A 26,943-nucleotide genomic window follows, 5' to 3' on the forward strand; every position below is an offset into this window, starting at 1 on the left:
TTGATTTTAGATCTACATTTCAGATCGATGAAAAAAATCAAAAGTATAACAAAGCAAGTAAATAAATACAATGGAAAATGAATTTGTAAATAATGATTCGACTTCGTTTCCTTGGAAAAAGGGGGAAAACTGATATAGGGTTTCAGATTTGATAGAAATCGAATAACTCAAAAGTATAGCGAAAGAAATTAAGTAAAATTACCTACCACAATCAGTAAATGATCAATTTCTACATGATGATAATGCATCGTTTGTGAGATTACATATAGTTCCTGAACAAAATCAATGAACAATAGAATGAGTTAGGGTTTGTGAAAAACTGATGTGTAGAGACGATGATTATCTTATTTAGGGTTATCACATTAAACTGGGTCGGAGTAAGGATCCGCGCCTCATTGTGTAAGCTGTAGTTTAAGGAGAGATTTTGAGAGTGAGGGATGCTAATATAACACGACCGATTAGTCTCACCGAATGAGGTGGTCTCCTGTGATCAACCTCCGGCGTGAGAATAAGTAATCTGATATGTTGGTTGAAAGGATTGATAAGTATGAAGAGAGAGAGAGAGAGAGAGAGAGTAGAGAGGAAATATGTTGAATGAGAATGAGAATACCTTTGGTGAAATGTTCCTTTTATAGGCAGTTGGAAGCTTCTCTGAGGGAAGATGAAGCTTCTTAAATGGAACAGGCCAACTCTTCCTTTAAATCGTGCAGACTGGGTGCATGTCATTTCTGTGAACCTTTGCTCAGCTTTCGCTTGTCTTCTAGTTACTTTTACTTAATGGTAGGCAACACTTCTGGTTAGTTGTGACTTTTTCTGACTTTACTGTAGCATGAGCTTCTTGGTCAACTTAGGATTCATGCTGGGCATGTGTCGAACTTCCCCATCTGGCAGATTATGTTTGATGTTCTTTTATTTCTAAGCTTCCCTAGCTTTTGATCTGCTTCTTTATTGTTAAGCTTGTGAGTGGGTAAGGGTAACCACGTCATCAACCCCCCAGTCAGAAGTATTCAGATTGTAGTGTTGGATGCTTGTGACTCAACTCTTTTTCATTACGTTCCCCCTCCCCCTGGGTGTTTAATGCTTTTTGGTTCAACGGCATGCCTCTTCATAAACCAAAGCATTACCCATTTTGATGTGTTGGACTTTGTTATGGGGAAGACCAAGAGCTAGAATATGTTTACATAACTTGTGGTCCAGAAGCTAGGAGCTAAAAAACCTTAATGTTTCGTTTGTGAAACTTTAGGGTGGAGGCTGGAAGTTTGGTAGTGACCTGTAGGTCATTATTACAATTGACAGTTTGACGGCTGCTACCTACTGCGTCTGACTGATTAGACCTCTTCATCAGAAGGTCATTATAGAGCTGACTGTGTTAGGATAAGAAAATGAGTATGGAAGATTGAAATCTTCTCAACCTCCTCAGTAAATGGCTAAGTATGGAAGCCGAGCAAACTTAGACATTCGAGCAAGCTTAAACAAAGTCAAGCAAGGTATGTTACTTTACGAGCAAGGCTATCTTCTTGAAGTCTTGTAAGTCTTCTAAACCACACTTTATCAATCAAGGTTATTCTACAAGTCAAGCAAGATTGGTTTCAGAGCAAACCCATGACTAAACCAAGCTAAAACCAAGTTATTTGTTGGATTAAGCATGGTTTGTTAATAAACAGTGGTCCAAGCAAACTTGAAGGAAGTTAATGAAGAAATTACTCTAAAGACTTCTAACGAGCAAGGTTCAACCTCGAGTAAGCTACAGTGTCACCAACACACTTGAACTTGTTCAAATAAGTTAAGTAACAAATCAAAGAAGGGACCCAAGAAGAACAAGTTTACTTGTAGGATATATATCGAGCAAAGTATGAAATATTCTAAGTAAAGCTTACTCGGAGAACTATTCCAAGCACACTTAATGGTTACCAGGTCTGCTCGACAAGGACAAAAGCTTACAAGCTTACTCGAAGACCTATTTACACTTGTAATATTTTGTAATATGTTTGAATATGTTAAGAATCAATCATTAGGGTTTCTAGACGGTGTCAGGGCAGACCTATTTAAGGTAACTTTTGGGGAAGCCTATGAAAACGGACACAGATCGAATATTCTAATTTGACAGCTGTCTCTTTCCTGAAAATAATATCTTTTTATGAAAAAGCTGCCACAAATACATACGTTCCACCTAGAAACCCTAATTGATTTTCATTGTATCCCTTACAATATAAATGGAAATATTTTGAGTTACTTTGTGTGTTTGTTACATTTATGCCTGTTAAGCAATATTTTGAGTATACTGATTCCACCTTTAATATTAATTGGTATTTTCACAAAAGCAGAATTTTGTAATCACCTTGTCAACACGTTTGTAAAAGCAGAACACATTTCGTAACCACCTGGTTTTTTCACAAAATCAGAACACGTTGTTGGTTACGAGACTGATTAGTGTGTGCTTAAGTGAGATAATCGGGACCAGAAAAATGGTATCAGAGCTTGTGTTGCTGCATTTGTGAAGAACTATTGCTGATTTGTTGTTGAAAACTATTGATTTTGAAGATTAAAAGTGACGTCAGCTGACTACTGTTCCATTGATTTGTGACGTCAAGCCATGTTTTTCATTTTTTTCAGATGTGTTGTTTTATTGAGGTTTTTACTTTGATTTATTTCCTTTTGTGTCTAGATCTTGTTATTATCCATCCAGATTCATCAGATCTAAGGATTTATTTCATACATCTGATTATTTTTCAAAGTTTATTAAATTTTAAGTATGTTTTCATTTAAAAAATCTTTCAAAATACCAAAAATATGTCTGGAATAGTGGATGAACAAGAGGTGTTAACTAACAAAATTCAATGTAAGGCCCCGCTACCGCTGCCCTACTTTGGACGTTGGATTTACTCATAAACACAGTTCTAAATATCAGAGTTAATTAAAACTTTCGCGGAATAATATAAAACATCAACCATTCGTTACAAATATCCATAATTTGTCTTTTAAAACATAACATAAATTATAACATTCAAAACATCATGACAATCTTCGAATGCCAGCCTCTTCAATCCTGCCACGTGTCCATCTCAAACCAGCTGTCGCAATCTGTTAACCTGCGTGCATACTAAAAGTCAGCTACGCTGAGTGAGTTCTAGTTAATCACATAACTTACTTTACATACACATATACGTTCCCGAAGGTACGTATTACATACATAACATGTACTTCATTCGTCCATACACATTTATAGCTAGCCTTACGTTATAAAGGGCATTTCACCCTACATACCTCAGATATTATTAGGGTCTGGTACCCTTCATCCTCGGATATTATTAGGGTCCGGTCTCCCTTCATCCTCGGATATTATTAGGGTCCAGTCTCCCTTCATCTTCAGATATTAGTAGGGTCCTGTACCCTCCATCCTCGGATATTATTAGGGTCCAGTCACTCTTTCTTCCATACCTTCATACCATACCTTTCTATATACATAAATGTAAGTTTCATACATATATACATCATGCATTCTTCATATACAACAACTTTATCATCAAACCTTTGCCTGGCAGTACATGTAATATCCGAAGATCGTTCATGTGCAGACAAGCAGTCAATCATATCTTTCACATAAAACATATATGGCATACACTTATCACTTAGGATAAGTGTATTAACTAATCACATCGAGTATGCACACAGCCCCGAAAACATAACAAGGAATGGGGCTAGAAACTCACCTGAAGTCGATTACGTTCACCGTTAATAGTTATCCCCTTCTTGAGCTGTGCACGACTAACTGTATAACAATTACACGTATCAATTAACTACCACTACGCATATCGCATTTCTAGTCTAATTATATCCCACAACGGACGGGGGTCCGGGGGCAGCGCCTATGGCAACGGGGTCTAGGGGCGGCAGCCCCTAGTAGGGTCCAAGGGGCAGAGCCCCTTGCTGGGGTCGAGCTTTTTCATTAGAATTTTAAATATTTTTCTAATTCGCTAACTCATTTTCCCTAACGAATTAAGCCTGATTCGTTAACTAATTTGTTATCTTTCATGATCTAGTTCGTTAGCTAGTTCGTTATCACAACATGGTCTGGTTCGTTATTTGTTCTTAACGAATTGGGTTCATAACGAACTTGTCCTTATAACGAATTGAAACCTATAACGAATGACCCCTCTGTAACGAATTGAACCTTCTAATTTGTTATCTCCTTTAACGAATGACTATAACGAGTTAGGGCTAATTCGTTATCTTTTCCTTAACGAATCTAGATACGAACTAAGGCTAGTTCGTTAAGCTTCTTTTAACGAATCATCTGACGAATTGTCTCTAATTAGTTAACTCTCCGTTAACGAATTAGGGTTAGGTCAAAGAATGTCAGAAACATTCGCTGACATTCCCTTCCTCGTACCGCTGCCTTTCCGGAGCCGAAAAACCGCGGGTTCGCCAGGAAAACGTATTTTTGCACCATTTTCACCGTTTTTCGTCCCGTTCGATCCAGATCTGAGCTAGGGTGACCACTAAGCTCCTCTTAGGTTTGGTTTATACCCGATTCCACCTGGATCTCGTGACTTTAACGGTTTAAAGGTGTCGGCTCGTCGTTTCGCAACTAGATCTAACGGGTTGAGCTCATACAATATCATACTAACATTACCTTGGATCGGGATCGGTTTTCCTTGGTGATTTCAGCTAGAGAGAGAGAGAGCAAGATGAGAGAGAGCTAAGTGTGTGTTTTGGTGGTGTATGGAATATGTGTAAATGAATGATTAATGGGTAATTATGACTTATATAATTATGGATCATGGGCTTAAGCCCATGGTACTTTCCTCTTCCTCTCATAACCCAAGTCCATAACCCATATCCATTTAACCCATCACTAGCCCGACTCATAATAACTCGTATTTTCATTTATTAACCGAAACTAGAAAACTGGCTGTTACATTCAAAGATTGTTAGGACAGGAAAACTATATTAAGTGGAAAGTTCTATTTGAGGCTGCTGTGTTCTACATTGATGTGGAAATATTGAATTTAATAAAAAATGGACCATATGTCCTTGATGGCACTAACAACAATCAAACTGTTGAAAGACAAATGAAAAAGAAAGATGATAGAGACTAGTGTGGCTCATCACACTACTGCAAAGGTTATCTTTGATGCCATTGTGGAAATGTTTAAGGGGAACACTAAACTTAAAGACATCAAGAAAGACAGATTGAAGCAACAACTGGATAGATTCAAATTCAAGGAAGGAGAAAGATTGAAATATGTTTTGCAGAGGTTTGTTGCTATTGTCAATGAAATCAGAACCACTAACCTTGCAATAACAAGTTTTGATTTAAACAAGAAGCTATTGTCATCTTTGTCTGGAGAATGGTACACAACAAGAAAGTTCATCAAGTGAAAAGCTAATTAACCAACTTTCAAGCTTGATGATGTGATCTGCTTTTTGCAAGCTGCTAAGCATGAAATGATTGAGAATAATATGATAAAGGAAGACAAGCCAAGCTTCCAAGTGGCTAATGCTCTATTTGCACATATAGGGAATCTGTCAACTAAGAACCAACAACAAGTCCCCATAATTGAAGAACCAAGTGAGTATGGTGCTGAAACACCAGGAGTGTTTGTTGCTAGTCAGTCAAGCAATCAAGGGACAATCAAGATTCAATGTTCAATTAACAGATGATAGTGATACATCATCAAGCTCTCTTCTCTATGTTTACTGAGTCTTATAATGCATTTGTGGCCAAGAATCTGATTCATACAAGTGTGGTTCAAGAAGACCTTGAACATATTGATGCTGATGATTTGGAAGATATGGATCTGAAGTGGAAAGCTGCAATGCTAGCTGTAAGGAGTAAAAAGCTGTATAATAGAACTGGTAGGTCATTGGTTTCAGGACCAAATAATAGAATTGGATTTCACAAATCCAAGGATATATGCTACAATTGCCAATTACCAGGTCATTTTGCAAGAGAATGTAATCAGCCAAGGCAATTTCAGAACAACAATCAACAAAGAAATTATTTCCAATATCAAAATCAAAATCAAAATCTAGGTTAACAAAGGCATTTCAACAACTTTCAACAACAGAATCATCAACAAGTGATCCCACAACAACAACCTTTATAGAGAAACCAACAAGTCCCTTCCCATGCTCCTACAAATCAAAATAGAAATAATGCAAATCAGCCAAGAAATCAAGGAAATGTTGCTTTAGCTCAACCACAAAAAGATGGTGTGTTTTACTGGAGTAACCATGATGAGGATATAGAGAAGATAAATGTGGCATTCATGGAAAATATTGAAAATGAAGATGAGTCCTCTTCATCTCAGGTACATTCAAAGACGATTGGTAATTTTCAAAGTGAATGTTTAAAAAACAAAGCATGATACATGAGTATGAAAGGAGTGAGTTGATATATGAGAACCAAATTAAAAGTTTAGAACATGACTGTATGGACAGTTACAACCTTCAGTCAAGATACACCACTGAAATTGTAGAATTAAAGAAAATGTATCTTGATTAGAAGTTGAGGAATACTCGACTTCAAGTTGAAGTGGAGTTTCTAAAGAATTTAGTGTCAACTGGAAATATTTGTTGTAAGTTGAAAAAGATCAAGGAAGAGGATAAGTATAAAGTTGTTCCTCTACCTTTTAATGATAATTACTCATTGAAAATGGATAAGAAAATAAGAAATGCTTACTTTGATCAATTCAGATAGATATTTGAAGATAAAAAAGAATTTATTGAACATTACAAATTAGTTGAGGTTGATGACAAGGGAGAATTTGTGATGAAAACTGAGGAAACAAAAGTTGAAAATTCTGTGGGAATACAAGTGTATTTAAACGATCAAGGCTTTGATTTGCTGAATAGAGATGATTTAAGTGACTCAAGTGACAAGGTTTCAAGGTATTAAAGCTAAAAAGAAGAGGAAATGAGTGATCAAAAATCAAAAGAAAATATCCCTCTACTACCCAATATCACACCCAATGAAGAAACATCATGAACAAATGAGAAGAGAACACAAATCATTTGATCTATGTGGTGGATCAAAGGTAAAGAATAACATTGAAAGATCAACATACAAAGTGCCACAAAGAAGGGAAAGTGTCAAAGGAAACAAGAAAGTTGAAAAAACTATGAAGAATGATGATATATTTCTTCCTGTTTATCCAGTTTTCTCTAACCAAGAGTTATTTGATGTTGGAGAAGTGGAAATCATGGATGACTACCTTAGGAGATGGTCAAGACACAACAGTGATAAACAGGATAGTCCAATCCAGTTAGAAGAAATTAAATTTTGGAAAAGCACTTTGTCAAGGGAAGAGACAAAGATTGAACAATTTCTGCCTTTTGCAATCAACTTCAATGGTCTAATCACACATTAGAAGACTATTGGTGTTGATCCACCCAGACTCAGTGAAAGATATAAGATGGGAAGCCCAGGTGATAAATTAAAAGGTTAAGTTTGGTGCAAAATTTGTGATGTCTATGGTCATCACACTGACTCATGTCAGGAAATGTTCATTCCTGAACCATTTCATATTCCTGACAACATAAAATTTGGGTATGACTTTGCTTTTTACAAGAGAAGATATAATGAATACCTGAGCAGGGATGATAAGATGGTAGAAGATCAACTTAAAAGTGAAGAAGCAAATGTGAAGAAAGGTGTCGTGAATAACAAGAAAAAGCCTCCGATGTTGAAGAAACTCAACATATCTCAATCTGTTAAGTCACAATCATCTGAAAAGTCTGCTGACTATAATAAGTGAACAGCTTGTGAAAAGAAAAGCAAGCCTATGAAAAAACTTCTCACCAAAAAGAAATCAAATGCACTTAATGGTGATGAGAAATTTCTGCTGAAAAATGGTTTTGAACCACATTTGAAACACAAGTGACAATTAAGAAAAGAGACTTTGTCATTGAAGAATGCACAAGCGTAGTCCATTATGCAGGTTATTTGTCTGAATCTGGCTATGAATATGATGATTCATATGAACTTGTTTATGAGGATCCCCAACCAAATGCACAAGTGTTAATGTTGCTGGTGATTTGCAAGTAGAATCAACTTGTATTTCATCACTTAACTAATTCATTTTTTTAAATATGTGCAGGAACAGTCCACCTAAATGAATGATGTATGGTACTTAGACAGTGGATGTTCCAGGCACATGACTTGTTACAAGAAGTCATTAGTCAACTATGAAGAAAAATTTGAAGGACCAGTTGCATTTGGGAGTGATGAAAATGGAGGGAAAATTGTGGGGAAAAGCATTCTTACAAATGGCAAAGTATCTTTTGATAATATGTTCTATGTAGAAGGACTGCAATATAATATTTTAACCATCTCTTAGATGTGTGATAAAGGTTATAAGGTTGGATTTAATGATTCTAACCGTTTCATTCTCAAAACTAAATTTGTAATTCCACTGACATGATCATGATGGTTTCTTCTAGAAATGGAAACTTATATGAACTGAGAATGAAATATGCCATTTCTAGAGGTGGTACCTGTTTTGAGTCCAAATCCACTGAGAATGAAGCTTAACTATGGCATAGAAAGCTTTGTCATGTTAATCTGAAGAATATGATCAAACTTGTTAAAGGTGAACATGTCATTGGTTTACCCACAAGAGAACTCAAATTGGATGACAAGTTTATATCTTGTCAAAAGAGAAAGCAGCACAAATCATCTCACAAAACAAAAGTCATGAACTCAATTGATCAAGTACTTGAAATGCTTCACATGGATCTCTTTGGTCCTGTGAATGTTCCTAGTATTGGAAAGAAAATATATTATTTGGTGATTATAGATGATTTCTCAAGGTATACATGGGTTTACTTTCTAAACTCAAAGGATGAGGCTGCTGAGTTGATTAAGGGTTGTGTAACAAGGATTGAGAATCAACTGGATGTAAGGGTTATGAGAAATGATAATGGGACTGAGTTTAAGAATGGGGTAATGGATGAATTTTGCAAAACCAAAGGAATATTTCAACAGTTCATTGCCCCTAGAACTCCTGAACTAAATGGAGTTGCAGAAAGAAGAAACAAAACATTAATTGAAGTTGCAAGAACCATGATTGCAGATGCTTATTTGTATGTAACATTTTGGGCAGAAGCTATAAACACTACTTGCTATGTTCAGAACATAGTCATTCTCAACAAAAGTCAAGACAAAACTCCCTATGAGATTTTGTTAAAAACAAAACCCTACTTCGAGTTCCTAAAGTCTTTTGGATGCAAGTGCTCTTTTTGAATACAAAAGACTATTTAAACAAGTTACAGTCTAAATCCTTATTGTGTCTTTGTTGGATATAAACACATTCAAAAGCCTACAACGTCTATGTGAAAGACCATTTGAGTGCAATTGAATCTTCAGATGCGATCTTTAATGAAAATCAATTCAACACTGTTGATGGAGCAATATGGCTATTTGATTTAGAGAAGTTAAACAAATCCTTCAAGCTTTTCCCTGAGGATTTTGATTATACTTTGTATATGAAAATTTTCTCTGAAGTAACTTTAGAAAAGAATGTTGATTTGGACAAATTACGGTCTAAAGTTGCTGAAAAGAACATTGCATATTCTTTTACTAAGAAGATAACCAATGATAAATCTGATGAAGAAGATGGCCAAAATGAAAATCTTGATCGGCCACAAGATCAAGAAAATCTTGTCATGAATGATGCGCAACATGATGACCAACAACATCAAGATCAACAAGCTGATAGATAGTCAACTTTTGAAATTTTGTTTCAAACTTCGAACATTAGAAGTGATCTTGCTTCAACATCACAACAAATGTTGAAGAAGATACTGATTTGAACCAAACAACATCAAATTTGGTCATTGAATAACCTGATATTAATGATTCAAATCTTGATTCTACAATTTCTTCTGATCAAATTGTCTATACTTTATTTGTATAAAGAAATCATCCTGCTGAAATTGTAATTGGTGATCTTCATGAAAGAATTACAAGAAGTGCATCTGAATCTGCAAACATATGTTTTTACTCATTATTTCTATCCCAAATTGAACCAAAGAACATTTTTCATGCATTGAAAGACAATAGTTGGGTGGAAGCAATGCAAGAGGAGTTGGCTCAATTCAGAAATCTGCAAGTTTTGGAACTTGTAGATAAGCCAAGAGGAAAGTTTGCAATAGGCACCAAGTGGGTCTTCAGAAATAATAAAAGGATGAAAGAGGCATTGTAATGAAGAACAAAGCAAGACTAGTTGCACAAGGATGCTTACAAGAAGAAGGGCTGGACTTTGAAGAAGTATTTTCTCTAGTGGAAAGGTCAGAATCAATCATAATCTTCCTTGCCTATGCTGCTTCCAAGAAAATCATAGTATTTCAATTGGATGTCAAATCTGCTTTCTTAAATGGAAAAATAGAAGATGAGGTGTGCGGATCCTGAGTATCCTAATAGAGTGTACAAACTGAACAAGGCTCTATATGGACTACATCAAGCTCCAAGAGCTTATTATGATGAGCTTTCAAATCACCTGCTTGTGAATGGTTTTCATAGGGGAGCCATTGATAAGACCTTTTTCTACAAGAAAAGAGGAAGATATTTACTTATGGTTCCAGTTTATGTTGATGATATCATCTTTGGATCTACAAATGAACATATGTGTTTGGAGTTTGAGGAAGTGGTAAAGTCTAAGTATTGCATGAGCTCAATGGGAGATATGAATTTATTTATGGGATTCCAAGTTAAACAAAAGAAGGATGGTATATTCATTTGTCAATCAAAGTATTTGCAAGACATTTTGAACAAGTTCAAATGTCAAGACTTGAAGGCTGCTTCTACTCCAATGGACACACATGAGAAAATGATAGCTGATGAAAAGGGGGAGCCTGTTGATGAACATGAATATAGAGCTAAGATTAGATCTTTGATGTATCTTACTGCTTCAAGACCTGACATTATGTTTGCTATGTTTGTCTGCAAGATTCCAATCATGTCAAAAAGTGTCTCATATGACTGCTGTCAAGAGGATCTTTAGACATTTGAAAGGGAAACCTGATTTGGGGATATGGTATCCGAAGAACCATGCCTTTGATCTACTTGCATACATTGATATTGCCTTTGATGGATGTAACATGGGTAGGAAGGCTACGTCAGGTGGATGTCAATTCTTGGGAGACAGGCTAGTGTCATGGCAATGCAAGAAACAAACAACTGTGTCAATCTCTATTGCTGAAGCTGAGTACATTGCTGCATCTGCCTGCTGTGCACAAGTTCTCTAGATTCAAAATCAACTTCTAGATTATGGTTTGAATTACTTGAACACTCCTATTTTCATTGATAATACTACTGCTTTGTTCATAGTAAAAAACCCATCTCAACACTCTAAGACCAAGCACATTGAAATCAGACACCATTTCATTAGCGATTGTAGTGAAAACGGTCTAATAGAAACGAAAAGAGTTGATACTAGTGACAACTTGGCAGATTTATACACCAAGCCAGTAGATAAAACAATATTTCACTTTCTATTAAAAGCATTAGGCATGATCAACTCTGATGAAGTCTGATTGATGATGTTGTTGGGCTCGGTCTGCCCAAGACACATATTATAATTGATGTGGCTAGTACGTTATGATCCAAGTCTGGTCATACCCAATAACAAACTAGACAAACACCAAGATATTTATTTTAAGATATGATCTAACAAATAAAGATCAACACTTAGAGTATTTAGAAATTGTGTTTCTAGATATTTGCACTTGTGTAATAAATAAATTATATGGATAATTTATATTTGAGAGAAGACATTTCATATTGTTATTTAAAGTTGGTTAAAAAACTATATGTAAGACTTGTTACATTTGCATGTTATTTGGACCATGTTATGTTACATTATACTATAACAAACATAACATAAGATATAATAAATGTTTTGAGTTTGAATTTGGGTGGGGAGCCAAAAGTGGGTCGCCCCTTTCCCCCTCTCTCTCATACATTAATTATTTTCTTTATATCAAGAACATGCATTGAGTTTGGTTGGTCCCAGGGTGGTTGATGGAGGCCCAAGTATCGAAGAACGTGCCATGTTATATTTGGAGGCCCATGATCATGTCTTCAAAGGTGGCCCACGAAAACGGGTATAACTTGGCCCATGAAGCTTCGTTTCATGCCTATTACCAGTCAAATCGAAGCTTGAGACGAGGAGCAAATTGTGGCAAATAGCCTACGGAGGCTTAGCCCCTTTCTGAAGCCCAAAAATGCTTTCTATATAAAGTTATGGGTCTTTTTTTGTTTTTTTCTGCAGTTTTTGCCTTTTTCTTTTTGTGTTTGTGCTTGGCCCATGGCCTTTTTTGGGCTCATTTCGTATTTTAACTCTATTTATATGTTTCTTATGTAATTTGGAGAGACAGACTTGAGTTTTGATAATAATTATTTTTCTCTTCACTTTCCCTGACCTTTCACTGAATCAACGTGATCCGATCTCCGTTATCGTTTTACCGATGCATCAGTGGTGCACTTTGAACATCATCTTTCTCTCTCACACACACAAGTAAACTCTCTCTTTTCTCTTCCCATTTTCGGCCAAACAAAGAGAAGAACAAGAAAAAGTTCTAAGTACAAATCCTAGCAATACAAGATGTTTGCTGGAGGCTTGAGGGTATACAAACTTGGGGCACTTCTCTCTTGAAGGCTAGCTATTCAACCATCATCTTTTTTATCATCCTTGCATCTTGAAAGTTTGTATTACATAAACACCCTATGTTTGTTTACTTTGATAGCATATATTCTTGTATATGGATCCGGGTTTTGGGTTTTACATATAAAATCGGTTTTATGTTAATCAAAATAACAAGAATTAAAACTACTTTTCCGCTGCGTTTTTCATATAAATGGGTTTACATGACTATGATAATCTTGTTAAAACTGAACAATGGTATCAGAGATCCACTTATACTGGGATACATGCTACAATAGATCTAATTTTTTTGGGTTTTATGGTGTCGTTCACCATATGACCGAATTTTATTGGGTTTTTTGTTACCCCGTTATTTTTCAAGATTATACTTTACATGCATGTGATAATCTTGAAGAATTAAGTCATTTGGATGATTGGTTGGTTTGTTTGGACAAAACTCGAAACTTTCGGTTTTCTTAACGTTGACCGAGAGTTTGAGGTTAAAATAGGGGAACCATTTAGACTTGTAATACTTGCATATTTGGTTGTGTATTGGATGTTCATAACCTAGCCATGACATTGTGTTTGGATGAATGTTTATGTTGTGGTTCATTTGTCAATATGGTTGTAATATTTATTTATTTGGGTTTGTAATCTATTTATATATTCTTATTGGTTTGTAATGATAAGCAGATTCATTGTATTTCTTTTACTAGAGAAAAATGTATTATGATATATTTTGTAAAAGAAGATGCACACAAAGTTAGGGTTTTGGTTTTGGACCTTAATGGACCTCATAGTCCAAGATGAGATTTTAGCCCAATGACCAAAGCCCAAAACTTGGAGGCCCATGGAAGCTAGGAGATGAAGTTGGAGCCTAAATGGAAGCCCAAATAAAGTGGAGAAGTCACAACACAAAGTGGACACTTGACGCTTTTGGATGCGGGATCAAGTGGGAGTTCACCGACACATGCCTTTGTTCATTTTGTCCCTTAGGAGAGACCTTTTGACACACTTGTTTCGATCAACAAGTGTTGTGAAGATTAGGTGGCTATGGTTATGAACTTGTGATTGTTTCATTTATGCTTGCTTGGTTGATTTATATTTTATTTTATCATATTTAGATATGGATAGTTAACAACTTGCATAAAATTAGTTCATTAGAAATCATTAGGTAATATAATTGGTTTTATTAAAGGTTAATGATTTCATAATAAAATAGGTTTTATTAAAAGGAATTTTGAAAATTGGTTTTCAAACTAAGTACCATTCATTTGAATGCATGAAAATACAAGGTACATAAATAGTTTTCCAATATAGAATTTAGAATACCTGAATCCCTTTTAAAACAAGTTTAACACCATCCTTTTATACAACACTCGAACACTTAGGAACTCGATGTGGGATAAATGTCACCTAACCACATTGGAGAAAACTTTTGAGTTTGAGGTGGGTTTGCCATATTTGTGGGATAAAGGTCACCTAACCACTTGTATGTCCAAATTCACATGTGTGTGTGTAAGTATGACGACTTGATTTGGAAACCATGTGAATAGGTGTCACACCCCAACCTACGGTGGAAATGTCGGGGCGTGAGCTGATTGTCACAGCTCTCAAGGTTACTATCATGCAACATTATAAGTTTCAATATCTATTTAATAATTTCAAATAAAACAGTTACAGTTACAAAACAATTACAGTTAAGTACATCAAGTATAACGAAATTACAACAATGATTAATTAAGTTTGTATCCTAAAAAGCATCTCTACGTGATCTTCATTTTGCTAAACAACCAAGCTGATAACCTGCAAATGCGTATAAAATATATTTTTTTCAACAACACATGTTGAGTGAGTAAAACACCAGTTTAAGACACAACAGTTTGATATATATAATATATAAAGAAAGATGCAAACTGTTCCCGTGAGATAAACAGTTAAACCATAGCACATACACAAAAAATCAAACATAAAGAGAGGGCTAAACCGTTGCCATGCGAATGGGCGTTGGTTACCAAAAATTAGGTGTCTGTGAAACCATTGTCAATGCGTCGGACGCCGGCCACTACGACGGTCGTATGATCATACTAGACCGAGAATATGTTGGACCTCTCCGAATGCGGAAGCATATAAAGCAAGTAAGCAAATAACAAGTTATGCATAAACTGATATACACACAAGGACTAAACAGTTGTGATTTTGAATACTAGATAATAGATAAATATGATACGATACGCATATATCCCCAAAAAGGTTAAAAATGAGTAAAAGGGGGAGTGATTACTCACCTGATCGGATGAACGAAAAATAAGTGAGGATGATGTGAGAAAGATGAACCATTCGGGATATACCGTCAAGGATCCTAGTTAAATAATATTAATATGAATTAATTAATAATGATATAATGCGTATAATGAATTAAAGTTTCGATGTGATTTGAGTTATGTTTGGGATTGAGATATTATTATTTGAATGATCGATTAATCTCTACGGTCATTGTTATTAATAGTCTTAATAGTTATAAATTCTCAAATAATTACCCATGATATATAATTAAATACTAAAATAATTTAGATAATTAAGATATAATATATGATTGTAATAATAAAATATAAATAAATAATTAAATATACAAACTTAAAAAAATAATTTAATTTAAATATACCTTTAATCATTTAAAAAAATAAGTTACTAATATATAAATAGATAGATAATTATAATAATGAATAGATAATTAAATATAGTATGTACTAAGATATATATAAATATTTTTGAGTAAATCTTTTATTGAAAATTTATTTGATGCGCTTATTATGTTTTATAATATATAAACAAGTTTATAAAGATATTCAATGATGACGAAACGTGAATCAAATGGTCGGGTTTTAAATAAAAAGAATAAGGTTTAGTATCATTAAAATATACTTATAATGCTCACACACACACACACACACACATATACATACGTATACAATAACTTTTAACGAGATCTGACAAGAACATATACTCCAAGATATCGGTTTAAATAAAATAATATTTATTTAATAATTAATATAATTCATCATTTATTAAAATTAATTATAATATTTAATCAAAAACTAATAAAAAGAAATTAAAACATAAAAATTAGGGTGGCCGAGTTCAAACCCGCGACCACCAGGTTCATAAGACCCTGAACAAGCCAACTGCTCCAGCATGTCAATTGAACTTAACTGAAAACGATTACTTATATACAAAAGTGATCAGAAACCCCCAAATTAAATATAAACCCTAGAATCACAATCCATTAATCCGATATGTTTTGGTTCAGTTAAGTTTAGGGTTAATCATGAACGGTTAAAAACGATCATATAACATATAACAATTTCCTTAAATAGTGATGTATTGATGGTGATAAAGAGACAGATAACAAAGACCAGACGTCGATCAAGAACGCAAAGCACAACCGATGTTAACTCAATTGGTTCGTAGGGTTTGGATCGCGAGATAGAGTGGATGGAGTGCAAGAGTTTAATTGGGTTATAACGAACAATAATTGGTATATTAGCGATTAAGTTAAGTCGGCTTGATTATTTTTGTATAAGAGATCGATTTTGATTAATTTTTTATAATTATAACGTCGGTAAACACCGTATTACGAGTAACAACAATCATACCATATAGAATTCGATTATGGAACGAGAATTTAGGCACAAGAAAACTAAACGGGCACGGGTTAGGGTTTGGATACGGGTCTTGGATATGGGTTAAGGTAAATGGATGAAAGAATTATAGAATATTAATTATCTAGTTTTGCAAAAAGGTCCTTCAACTACTTGGGTGGAAACATAATGAGGTTAAAACTAAGTTTAGGGTGAAAATTGTGTATAACTGAAGTTAAAATAATAAATAAAGATAAAGAAAAAAATATAAGATAAATAGTTAATTATTATTAATTTTTTTATTAAATTACCCGAAAATGAAAACGGATCTGGTATTGATTAATAAATAATATATGAAAAAATCGAGTTGTTACAGTCTCCCCTACTTCAGGGAATTTTCTCCCGAAATTAAAGAATACTATAACAACACCATTAACTTCTAAGAAAGAGAAAATTTTACATATATAATTTTTAAAATTTATTGTAACACATAATTTTGAATAGTCAACACAACGCTCCAAATGAAATCCGATAAGGACACTTATATATAGGATGTACCAGCGGCGTATCCACCATGTCCTTATCATTTTTACATTTGTACCGTTATCTCCACTACTTTCGATTCTATATTATGACACACGATTGCACGCATTATGATTTCCATGCGAGGAATTCAATAATTATGTAGGCCTCCATAATTACTTAGATCGTCGGATGGTCCACATAACTCGTCCCATCATGTGGGTTACAAAATGTTTGCAAAACATGACTTTGAGAAAACAGGAGTTTTATTACGTTTTGATTATAATTAGAAAATAGTCATTGCGTAAAATATTGCAAAAAATAAATTGAATCCTTGAGTTGATTTAATAAATATTAAAGTTTCAAAAACGTCTTTTGATAAGAGTTATAAATTTTGGAAGCTTGAAAATGAAGGATTCCTTAGGGTTGAAAGTGAAACGAATCGGGATGAATGAGGTCAAGAGATAAACTAGGAGTACTGCATTATAGGAAGCTGTCTTTTGAGAGGATAGATCTTATTGTATGAGCTTAATCACTTAAAATATTTGAATTATTAAAAGTAAATTAGTTAAATTTAAAAAAAAAATGATTTGAGATTTGTGATAATGTATAATTGAGAAAGATAAAATATGTTTAAATAAAAATGATAAAAACATTTTCTTTGATAATTTAGTTATGATTGGTTTGACTTATCTGATTTAATAAAAATAAATATGAATAATTGAAGTTGATTGAATTGAAATATTTTGATCAGGTTTCAAAGTAGGGTTTAATATAGTAGGTTAGGAAAGTTTGAGCTTGTTGAACATGATTGAATCGGGAACACACATGACGTAGGTGATTAGGATTCCCATTGTTGTGGCAATTACAGGTGGCAGGGTATAAAAATTGAGCAAACGTCGTAGCATGGGTTTAAAATTAGACGGCATAGACCGTTGAGGAATGTCTTGTGGTAAGTGGCAAGTATTAACAAGATAACCGAACTATTATATGGGGTACAAAATGATATGAGTATTGAATTGAATAGTGATAGTGGCTAGGGAAACATAACAAGTGAATTTTGATGTAGAGTTTCTTGTTCAAAACGTTATGATTATGTTGCGATTGATTGTTTATTTGCTTGACAACATATAGTTTATGTTTTAGACTTGTTTTTGTTACTGTTGTTATTAAGATAATGAGTAGATATAAATGAATTAAAGAAGCTAATGAACAAGATTGAATTGATTGTATTTATGTTATGAAAATGGAGTTTATATTTTAGAGATCGCAGGAGCTATCTCCTTGACTAAACATGTGGCCATGAGGCGGTTACAGAAAATAAATGATTGATGTTTTTTGATGTTGAGAAAACATTCTATGAGTAATAAGGATATGATTTAATGAGAAGATTAGATAGTTATGTAGATTTCATATGAGTTATTGTGTAAAACAAAACTTAAATATGTTATTATGATGTTTATTCATAACTTAAGGATAAGTTAGAATCCAAATTGAAAATCAACGAGTTAATTTGATGAGCGAATGAGTTTTATCAAAGTCTAACATGTTTTAATAAATTAAAATTTTGAGGTTGAATACTTGAAATATGCTTAATGAGTTATATATGTGATACCATGAGTATAAGAAAGCCATTTGATTATTACATTGTGCGATAATATTTAAATTAATTGAGGTATTGATATTATAATAATGTGATAAGATGAATAGGTGAAAACCGATTTCAATGAGTGTAAATTGTTTTGATCGGCTTGTGATAACTGAGTCTTGATAAATGAAGAATTTGTATCCGATCAGGAGGACAAAAACGTTTTAAGTGTATGAATAGATCGAATCAATAAATCTTGATTCAAAAATGATTTAATAAGTAAGAAATTGATTAATTGCATAATTGAATAATAGAATAATTGAGTAATTAAGTCGAATCATAACGTGTTTCGTATAAAATCAAGTAAACAAACAAATAAACAATAACGAATGTTCTTTGATGTGTTGGAATTCCCATGAGCTTTCCATGGCATTTTTTTTTCCCAACTTATTAGCATACCAAAACCAAAACAAATGTGTGAGTTGGCCTCCCATGAGCATTACATGGCAATTTGAATGATCCAACTTAATTAACGAATTTAACTAATCAATTAGGTTTGTCGGCCCATGAGAGTTACATGGCGATTTGACCGACCAAACTAAATAACGAATAAACGAACACAAGCATAAGTAGTTGAAACATCGTGTATCACCACAGATGATAATGTTCCAACAAAATATCGCAAATATAACGAATTGTGCAAATGTACAGTTGGCGTGTCCATGGCGTCCCATGGGTTTTACACCCGACTAGACATTTTAAAAACAATAAAACACAATAAAGGGTGTAACCATTTAGCCGATTACGTTAAACGCTTAAAGTGTCGGTCGCATAACAATTTCCACTATGGCGGGGAATCTTGTCACACTCCCTAACTTTAAATGGAAAAGAGCAAAAACAAGACTAGGAAATTCTCAAGGAAATTTACCGACAATAAAAGACAGTTTAATAAAATTAAATAGTAATATTTTGAGATTGAGGCGTTGCCTCAGAGTTATAAAAATATTTTGAGAATGAGACATAGTCTCGGAGTAATAAAATATTTTGAGAGTGAAGCATAGCTTCGGAGTTGTGTGTGTTGCAGACAAATAAAATATCAATTAATTAAACAGTTAAATAAGTACCTAACCTAACGAGTAATTACGTAAGCTGTAAACAATCAAATAGAACAAATCAGGTAAACAAATAAGCATGTATGGGGCTCCTAAACATGTTACTAAGGCACCACTAACGACCTATCTTAAACCTTCGGCTCTTATACCAATCTTTCACACCCCAACCTATGGCGAAAATGCCGGGGCGTGAGCTGATTGTCACAGCTCTCAAGGTTACTATCATGCAACATTATAAGTTTCAATATCTATTAAATAATTTCAAATAAAACAATTACAGTTAAAAAACAATTACAATTAAGTATATCAAGTATAACGAAATTACAACAATGATTAATTAAGTTTGTATCCTAAAAAGCATCTTTACGTGATCTTCATTTTGCTAAACAACCAAGCTGATAACATGCAAATGCGTATAAAATATATTTTTGTCAACAACACATGTTGAGTGAGTAAAATACCAGTTTAAGACACAACAGTAATAATATAAAGAAAGATGCAAACTGTTCCTGTGAGATAAACAGTTAAACTATAGCACATACACAAATAATCAAACAAAAAGAATGGGCTAAACCGTTGCCATGCGAATGGGCATTGGTTACAAAAAATGAGGTTTCGGTGAAACCATTGTCAATGCGCCGGACGCCGGCCACTATGACGGTCGTATGATCATACTAGACTGAGAATATGTTGGACCTCTACGAATGCGGAAGCATATAAAGCAAGTAAGCAAATAGCAAGTTAGGCATAAACTGATATACACACAAGGATTAAACAGTTGCGATTTTGAATACTAGATAATTGATAAATATAATACGATATGCATATGTCCCCAAAAAGGTCAAAATTAGTGAAAGGGGGAGTGATTACTCACCTGTTCGGATGAACGAAAAATAAGTGAGGATGATGTGAGAAAGATGAACCATTCGGGATATACCGTCAAGGATCCTAGTTGAATAATATTAATATGAATTAATTAATAATGAGATAATGCGTATAACGAATTAAAGTTTCGATGTAATTTGAGTTATGTTTGGGATTGAGATATTATTATTTGAATGATCGATTAATCTCTACGGTCATTGTTATTAATAGTCTTAATAGTTATAAATTCCCAAATAATTACCCATGATATATAATTAAATACTTAAATAATTTAGATAATTAAAATATAATATATGATTGTAATAATAAAATATAAATAAATAATTAAATATACAAACTTAATAAAATAATTTAATTGAAATATACTTTTAATCATTTAAATAAATAAGTTACTAATATATAAATAAATAGATAATTATAATAATGAATAGATAATTAAATATAGTATGTACTAAGATAAAAATAAATATTTTTGTGTAAATCTTTTAATGAATATTTATTTAATGCGCTTATTATGTTTTATAATATATAAACAAGTTTATAAAGACGTTCAATAATGACGAAACGTGAATCAAATGGTCGGGTTTTAAATAAAAAGAATAAGGTTTAATATCATTAATATACTTATAATGCGCGCACACACACACACACACACACACACACATATATACATACGTATACAATAACTTTTAACGAGATCTGACAAGAACATATACTCCAAGATGTCGGTTTAAATAAAATAATATTTATTTAATAATTAATATAATTCATCATTTATTAAAATTATTTATAAGAATTAATCAAAAACTAATAAAAAGAAATTAAAACCTAAATATTAGGGTGGCCGGGTTCGAACCCGCGACCACCAGGTTCATAACACCCTGACCAAGCCAACTGCTCCAGCATGTCAATTGAACTTAACTGAAAATGATTACTTATATACAAAAGTGATCAGAAACCCCCAAATTGAATATAAACCCTAGAATCATAATCTATTAATCCGATATGTTTTAGTTCAATTAAGTTTAGGGTTAATGATGAACGGTTAAAAACGATCATATAACATATAACAATTTCCTTAAATAGTGATGTATTGATGGTGATAAAGAGATAGATAAAGACGACCAGACGTCGATCAAGAACGCAAAGCACAGCCGATGTTAACTCAATTTGTTCGTAGGGTTTGGATCGCGAGATAGAGTGGATGAAGTGCACGAGTTTAATTGGTTTATAACGAACAATAAATGGTATATTAGCGATTAAGTTAAGTCGGTTTGATTATTTTTGTATAAGAGATCGATTTTGATTAATTTTTTATAATTATAACGTCGGTAAACATCGTAATACGAGTAACAACAATCATACCATATCGAATTCGATTATGGAACGAGAATTTAGGCACAAGAAAACTAAAAGGGTACGGGTTAGGGTTTGGATACGGGTCTTGGATATGGGTTAAGGTAAATGGATGAAATAATTATAGAATATTAATTATCTAGTTTTGCAAAAAGGTCCCTCAAGTACTTGGTTGGAAACATAATGAGTTTAAAACCAAGTTTAGGGTGAAAATTGTGTATAACTGAAGTTAAAATAATAAATAAAGATAAAGAAAAAAATATAAGATACATAGTTAATTATTATTATTATTATTTTTTATTAAATTACCCGAAAACGAAAACGGATCTGGTATCGATTAATAAATAATATATGAAAAACCGAGTTGTTACAATAGGGTCACTGAAGCATGGCGTACAAAGGTGTTGATGGGATTAAACATTCCAACTAAACATATGATGTTTAACCGATCTCATAAAACTAGAAATTGCAAAGGTTGCAATCTTCAAACGTTGACTACCTTGTTAATTCAATAGTAGGATAAATGTCACCTAACTACTATGTGAATGTAACATTGGGTTCTAGATTTTAATCATTAATTGTCTTGGAGACATAAAGGGTATTAACGACTAAAATTAGTTAAATGATATCGAAAATATTAAAATTGAGCTTTGTTAAACTATGTAGATGGCCGCAATCAAAGATCTGTCCCTGTTGGTCCAACTGATGATGAAGTAATGGAGATGATCACCACAATGGCAAACGAAGGTGAAAACTATCTGAAGCTTGTCATGACGCCGAAGAACAAATTATTAAATGTTTGAACAATCTGGGCATGTGAGAAGACCAATTCCCAAAAATAAATATACACCAAGGTCTTCCATTATAAGTGTCCCAATCCCAACCACCAGAGCCTCACATAAAAGACAACAAAGGTCACAAATTGAAGTGGACCTACCAAAGAGGCTGTACTTTGATTCAAGAACCAAATTAATGAAAGTCATTATGAATAGTGGTGAGTTGAGGCATATTGTATTCAAAGATGATTTTATGGATTTCAAAAGGGAACAATTGTAATAGATGGTTACTTTGAACTTATATGATTTTCAAGATAGGCAGAGCTTTGCAAGACAACAAGAAAATGAACTTTCGAAACACTTAAGAGATCAATCAAGAAAGGGATTTCCTATCTTGAATAAGAAGAGGAAGTTGGAGTTGTCTGAGTTTGAAAGGAGAAAAAGGTAGAGAAGGATGATGGATATTGTGCTTACCGAAGCTTCATACAACAAGAAGACCAAATACTCCAATCCTCTGGCCAACTTAACAGAGTGTTTAAGCATTAGGCGAAAGATGACCAGGCCAACCCATGATCTCCAAAAAAATGGAAGGATCTCTAACATTGTATTTGAACCTAAAGATCAATCCTTTATTCTTAGAAATTCTGATGGACTGTCTTTGGGAATCATTCAACAAGACACTGATCTTGAATTTCGTCACGTGGAGGATTTGGAGGATATAATTAGATGGAATCTGCCCTCTCAACATCAACACCATAAAGAGATATTCTTGTTCAGCGAGAAATCTGCGGTAGTCAAAATGGATAGAAGAAGAAAAACATCAAGCTCAAGACACTGAAGACACTTCTTTTAGCTTAAGTTTGATTTGTAATGTCCTTGTGAAAGAATTATCAATTGTAAATTTTCATTATGATATGTAATTTTACCTTTTGAAAATTTGATGTGTATTTTGAAAAGTGTATGTAACCTAATAGGTGTTTTGGTACAGCTGAGGATGTTCAAATCTAGGGGGAGATTGTTGGGAAGAAAAAAGACTTAAGGAAGATTGGAATCTTCTCAACCTCCTTGGAAAACGGCTAAATATGGAAACCGAGCAAACTTAGGCCTCCCAACAAGCTTATACTAAGTCAAGCAAGTATTTTGCTCTTCGAGCAAAGTTATCTTTTAGAATTCTTCTTAAGTGTTAGTTCGAGCAAACTACACTTCATCAAGCAAGGTTGTTCTTTAAGTCAAGGAAGGTTTGTTTCAGAGCAAGCTCTTGACTAAACCAAGCTAAAACCAAGTATTTTGGTGGATCGAGCAAGGTTTATTCATAATAAAAAGTGGTCCCAACAAGCTTTAGGAAGTTGATAAAGAAACTACTTGAATTCAAACAAGCAAGGTTCAACCCCGAGCAAGCTACACTGTCACCAGCACACTTGGGTTTGTTCAAATAAATTAATGCAACAAAAGGTTGAAGGGACCTCTGAAGAACAAGTTTGCTCGTAGGATATATAGCGAGCAAAGTTTGGTATTATCAGGAAATTTGAAGCCTGCTTGATGAATATTTTCTAAGGAAAATATTCTAAGTAAAGCTTACCTAGAGAACTGTTTACTAGCACACTTAATGGTTACCAGGTCTGCTCGCTAAAAGACAAAAGCTGCAAAGCTTGCTCGAAGACCTGTTTACACTTAGAATCTTTTGTAATATGTTTGAATATGTTTAGTATCAATCATTAGGGTTTGTACAAGAAATGTCAGGTGTTAGGGCAGGCCTATAAAAGGAATCTTTTAGGGTACGCCTATGACAACAACGGACACGGAGCGAATATTGTGATTTGACGGCTGTCTCCCTCCATTACGGAAAAAATCCATAATTCCTGACATTCTATAAACCCTAATTGATTTTCATTGTATCCTTCATAATATATATGAAAATCTTTTGAGTTACTTTGTGTGTTTGTTACTTTCATGTCTGTTGAGCAACATTAAGAGTATTATTGATTCCGCCTGTAATATTCTTTTGTTTTTCATAGTGAGTGATTGAGCTATTGAGTGAGCTATATGGGACCGACATAGTCTGAGAGGTTTTTGACTTTTCTTTTTCTTTATTGTATTTTGCTGTCTCAGACTCATATATGGACAGTTTTTCTTTGATGCTCAAGTTTTTTATTTTCTCCCCTTCACGCCTTGCTGTCATTAGCCTATCAAAAAATATTAGCTGCTCATCCTCCCAGGCTTTCTTTTCTTTTTCAGCCAATGTAATTAACCTTGTTTTCTTTTGCTTGTACTTGTTTCAGAATGAATTTTCTTTGAGAACTTATTGAACTATTCTTCAACATCCTTCTTGCTCATTTTTTCCACCTTATCTATAGCAATACCATGATCAATCAAAAACTTGCATTTGCCACCATATTTGTTGTAGAGTTTCTCAATTTTATCTTGTTGATCAACTACTTTCTTTTTCATTCTTTCCCATTCCTCTTTCTCAATTCTCTCCCTGATTGACTTGCAGACATTCGCCAGTTCTTCAAATTTAATGTGACTTAGTTGTTTTTCTGAGAAACTAAGAATTCTCAAGTATGCAAGGAACCTTTGAGTGTCTCTGTTCCTCTTTTCCCTTTTCTTCTTCAACTCCTTCACTTCCTCATCAAGTAGCACCTGCAACTCCTCATCAGTCATTGGAGCCAAGGTCTCATCAGGCTGATGATCTTGGGGTCTTCTTTCTTTGCTTCATCTAGCATGGTTTGTATGTTCTCCCTGTGAGTATCAGTCATATTGACATGTGTAGAATCAACCAAATCATCTTCAGTTTCAGACAAGTCAATTAATGCATCAATTTGTGGTTCATCCACTTTGGGCTCATTTTCAGTATTTACATGCTTAATATATTGTACATGCATAACCCTGATAGGATTCTTCTTCTTCTTGGGCGTGGCCTCTTTAGGAAAGTTTTCACCATATATCTTCCTCTTCCTGACATATTTAATTATGTATGATGGCCAACTCTTCTCATCTTTACTCACTTCATCAAATAAGCTTTGATTAATCATATCACTGGCCCTTTTTATCGTTTCTTGTTGCATGGTTTTAGCATCATGAATATCAGCTACCAACTGCCTACCATCATTTTCATTCTTAGACTTAGCTGCAGTGGCAGTAGGGACAGTTTGTTCAGGCTCAGCAGATTCGTCCTAGGGTTGCTGGAATTGATATAAGACTAAAGGCAATGAATTGACAACCTTCTCTATCTGTTGCAATTTTTAGCAACCCCTCAATCACCTCCTTATCTAACTCCCCATTACTTTCATCAAGGTTCTTTCTTAATTTAGCTTCTTCCATCAGAATTCTTTGATCTTCAACTTCTTTGTTAGTTAAGAACCTTGAAATCATCTCCCTTTATATCCATTCACCCACAATTTCATCATGTCTCTTCACAGCCCTTTCCGCAGATTCATCAACCATTAATACTTCATCACTTGATATAATCTTTTTAGGTTCCAATGGCTGTAACTGTTCTTCGTTTTCTGCTATAGACTTACGCTTCAACCTCCTTTTATCCTCATCCACAGTCAAAGGTTTGGATGGACCTATTTCCCTCACCACAGTTGGTTCATCGGGAAAGTTATCAATTTCTTCAAAAAATCCTTCAACTCATCATCCACTTCTTTTAATTTTGAGGTCACATCCTCATTATCATCTGCCAATTATTCAGTTGTATTGGTTAAAACAACTCTTTCACCAGAGATCAAAACTTCTCCAGTTCCACTGGCATCCTCAACAATTACATCAGTGTGAGCCTCAGTCATCACAGCCTCAGTCATTACTAGCTCACTCATCACATTATCAATATTCTTTTCAATCTCTTCTACAATATTTTCAACTTCCTTCTCAACCACATTTTTCTCCACCACTATATCATTTTTATGGACATCATAATCTTGAACCACCTCTTCCGATACATCAGCCTCATAGCCTCCATCATCTCTCTCCTCCTCTTCATCCTCGTCCTCCTCACTTCCATAAAAATCACTTGTGACTTTAACACATCATCATTAGTACCATATTCTCGAAAATTCTCCCCCTTGATTTGGTGCAGCCGAGGTCTTCTCAACCTCATTGACCCGGGATTGAATTTTTAACAGAGCCTGATCTAGTTGGGCTTGTAACTCAATATTTATCTTCTTGAGCTCCTCATTCTCCCTTCTCAAAGTACAGTTTTCTAGTAATACATCCATGTGTCTGTTAAATAATCTGAAATTGACATCTAGGGAAGGTTAGTTGATTGGTGATATAGGAAATGGGTCAGGATTTTGGGTGTGGATGGGTTCAAGAGGTGGGCTTTCTATGACATTTGTGGATAATTTGGAAAGTTGGTATATGTGGTTGGTCAGTTGTTTGTGAATGGGTTGGGGATTGGTATGGCGTGTTGGGTTG

This window comes from Bidens hawaiensis, unplaced genomic scaffold, assembly GCF_021521415.1.
Source record: "Bidens hawaiensis isolate Kalapana, Puna unplaced genomic scaffold, B.hawaiensis_p1.1 tig00004617_1, whole genome shotgun sequence".
NCBI classification, from domain to species: Eukaryota; Viridiplantae; Streptophyta; class Magnoliopsida; order Asterales; family Asteraceae; genus Bidens; species Bidens hawaiensis.